The 3,692-nt window shown below is 38.2% G+C and overlaps 1 long non-coding RNA gene across 2 annotated transcripts; it reads right to left on the bottom strand.

The window, feature by feature from the left end:
* Window positions 1-397: 397 nt before the first annotated feature.
* LOC134203085 (uncharacterized) lies at window positions 398-1,735 on the bottom strand. Of its 2 annotated transcripts, none has more exons than XR_009977420.1 (3): window positions 1,624-1,735; window positions 1,106-1,544; window positions 398-1,046 (listed from the first exon to the last, which is right to left on the bottom strand). It is a non-coding gene; the product is annotated as an uncharacterized LOC134203085 (long non-coding RNA). The 2 variants fall into 2 exon arrangements; XR_009977421.1 differs by having other exon boundaries at window positions 400-1,046; window positions 1,106-1,492; window positions 1,624-1,733.
* Window positions 1,736-3,692: the final 1,957 nt, after the last annotated feature.

Here is a 3,692-nt window from a genome sequence, read left to right as displayed (position 1 = left end):
TCTTACACAAAGATGAACTATGTTTTACCCAATGATAGAAGTGGAACTAAATTGAAACTAGTTCTGAAGTAGGTACAAAGGGTTAGTGCGATTACCGTCAAGATTATGCGATAGTTTTGAGGCTAAACATTAGAGCCATTGAGATCAGACAATCGTTCGTTTCTTTATGTGAGCGTATATGTGCATGTGCTCGTGCTGTGTGTACGACTCGCGTTATAGTTCCGACGTACGGAAATTAGAGAAAACTCGATTGGCTATTTGATGAAGTATTTCATAAAAGATTATTTAAAAAAATGCATATAGTATCCTTCAGAAATTGACAAGGGGTTAGAAACTTCGCTAACAATATAACAAATCTAAATTTATATTATGGCAGAGAATGATAACAGTCATTAGAAACTGATTATATACAAAACGTTTAGTACCGTTCTATGGGTAGGCCTTTGGCCTAGTTAATTTGATCGTAGTTAATTGATAAACATTGTGGCAGATGGTGATTCATAATGATTACATAGTAAGCTAACATTTCCTATTACGGAGTGTTTGTATAGAGTATAGAGTAAAGAGAAGGCCAACAACATATGAATGGACTCTGCTAATGGAACCCTTGCCTTACGAATTCCACAATTATTACTTATTTATTACGGAAGGAATATTGTTCATATATTTTATTTCACATACCACATATCTTCAAAATTCCTATCTTGCTTTCTAGTATCCTATGCTCCATTGCTTGCATGCACCTCTTCATATTCTTTCTTCTACTATTTTCTTATTCTACTAAATATAAAAATCTAAAACTAAAAAGGGACACGTGATTCAACAGCGTGAGATCCTCAAACAGCTTCTATAATTTTACCTAGAAGCAATCGTTCATATTGTCTCGAAATGTTGTCATCATGTCGTACAGGGCGGCCATAGACCGGTTCGATTTTTTATATCCAGCTTTTCGTCCTTGGTGTAGCAGAGCAGCACGCGCAGTTCTTCGGCGTCAAAATCTTCATCGAATATGGTCTGCTATCAGTTACATTCCTAGAGTTTTAAAGCTGTTTGTGAAAGAAACATCATTAGTAAATATTAGAGCTACATGTTTAGGATAACTTACTAATCTATTGTCCCGTTTCACAGAGGCATTCGGTGTCCTTTCGTACTGCGTCAAGGTGAGGAAGATTGTCCCGAAACAGGACAATGAAATCATACGGATATTGGTTTGCCCACTTTACTAGTAAAGGCGGCATGTGGTATGCGCTCAGGCAAACAAGCAAGCCCTAATCAATCTGCTCTCCTACCACTTTGTCCTTGAAGTATGTAAACCGACTGCAGCCATTAGTACGTGCAGGTCATATTTATCCAGAACGTATAATGTATGTCGCAAATGAGAACCCGACTCGAATTATTCGAACTCGACAGATTGATGGATTCCATGGTTCAGAGCTGTTCAGAGCAACAAAATTCTTTGACCCTCGATGGAATAGCTTTCCCATTTTTTGAGCTAAGAAGTGAGACATAATTTCCGAAATCGATCATAGTAAATAATCTTTAAGCTTTTTAATAAATTTTGGAAGGAATAGTATTCTGGAGATTAGAATATAGGCAAGAAAATAGGACAAGTTAAATACTTACCCGTAGATGCGATTAAAAAATTCTTAACTTTTTCCAACTTCTGTTACTTTTCATGTGACACTGCCGGGACTGCACTTGTTTACAATTGCTGAGCAAACCGTTCAAATCCGACGCTGTCACTTTCATAGAAGAACTGTCAATGACAGTAAAATCAACTGTTTTCAAACGTCTCGTGAAAGGCCTATACGAGCAAAAGGCACGCTATGTAGAGGGCACTGCTCGGAAATATCTCTTTCTCTTTCGTGCTTCATAAGTTTTGACATTTACTGGCCTTGTTGTTTTCTAATTTCTTTGTAGCGAGAAAGAGACAAAGTAGCCAGTGCAGTGTCCTATTCGCGACTACGAAGGTAAATTCTTCACGCACAGGCTGACAGTTTCTTATGGGATTTTACTGCACGCTAATCTGAAATAACCCAGTGGCCGGGTCGATTCTACCCGGATTTTTTTCGATATTAGCGGTTGTCAAAATCTGGGTATGTCAACAAAATGGATCTGAGTCAGACGAACCCGAAGCAACATGGCGCCGACGTTGCATTCCAGAGAAAATGTTGGAATTTTTCGTTGTATGCAGCAAAAATAAGGTAATAATGTTTAAATTTGTCAAGGCGGAGTATAGTCGGCACAGTCGGTAAATGATAAACGGTGGGGGAAACTGAATTTTTTAAACATTTTTATACAATAACAATATTCTGGAGCGAAAAGAGCTGGATACCGGATACCCAGATTTTTTCGCTTGTAGATTTGAGTTTAGGTACCCGAACCCAAATTACAGTAACCACGGTTTTGCTGATTTTAGGTCACTTTGACATAATTCTGGGTAGCTCCAGATTAGTGTGTGTAGAGGAACAAGAAAGGGTGTTCGGCGGCCATATTTCACGCAGTCTGACAGACAGCAATGTGTTTTTGCCATAAGAGTGAATACCTTCGTATTCGCGAATATAATAAATGACATTGGGACGGAGAGGGTTTGAAAATGTCAAAATTTGCGTCACGTAATTTGTGAACGGACCCACTTTGACCGAAGCACACGAAAAGCACATGCAGATTAACACAATAGGCCTTTTCATGTGACACTGCCGAGACTGTACTTGTTTATTTACAACCGCTGAGCAGGCCCGCAAACCCGAATCTGTCACTTTCATAGAAGAACTAGCTGATTTTATCGTCAATAATTGATTATTATTACAATTATTGATTATAAATTATTTACAGTTCTTCTATATGAAAGTGATAGCTTCAGTTTTGTTCAGCGGTTGCTAGTGGTTGTAAGCAACTGCAGTCTCAGAAGTGTCATATGAAAAGGCCTATTCGATTTTCATTGTCACTGGCATCAAGTAACTTGACTGTAACTGTTCTCTTTTCGTATAAATAAATATAATCGCGGTGTAAACTAAACTTGTTAAATTTCGCTTCTCCATTTGAAAGTAAGTTTTGATGTTAGCTCATTACTGCTAGATAATGGAAGTTTATAATCTCTGGGTAAAATAGCATAATAGGTGCATATTTTTGCCACAACAGCACTTCGCTTAGTAAAAATGATGAAAATAGCCAACACCGCCCAGCAAGCAAGACCCATTCTTTCCGGAATAGCTTACGGAGCTGGAACAAAACCAATACGTTGCGAAAGCACTAACGTTGGCTGTCGAAAGAACATCATAGTTTATACCTGGCTTACTAAAAGATATTTTAGTTACTAGATAAAGATTGTCGCTACTGTTCCCTTTGTTCTGCTGTCCGAAACATGTGTGGTACATACCTGTCAAATCGTATGGATTTTCCTTCTTTGACATTTAGCTCCCCTATCCTCGCCAGCAAAAGATGTTCCGGACAGCGACGACAGCGACAATCTTTATCTAGTAACTAAAATATCTTTTGGCTTACTTCATCGATTAGACATACTGTAAGTATGTAAACAACACTGCTCGGGATTGATTTTTTTGACAATGGAATCTTCAATTTTCAATAGTTGAAACAGCAACAGAAACGATTTCGTGCAAGGCAATTAGACTTGCTGGAACCCAAGGATATATTATCCATCGTCTTTTAGAGATCGTCAAGTTATACACCCA

The sequence above is a fragment of the Armigeres subalbatus genome, unplaced genomic scaffold (genome assembly GCF_024139115.2).
Source record: "Armigeres subalbatus isolate Guangzhou_Male unplaced genomic scaffold, GZ_Asu_2 Contig1642, whole genome shotgun sequence".
Lineage (NCBI taxonomy): Eukaryota > Metazoa > Arthropoda > Insecta > Diptera > Culicidae > Armigeres > Armigeres subalbatus.
Note: the sequence above shows the minus strand (reverse complement) of the source record. Positions and strands in the feature narration are given on the sequence as shown.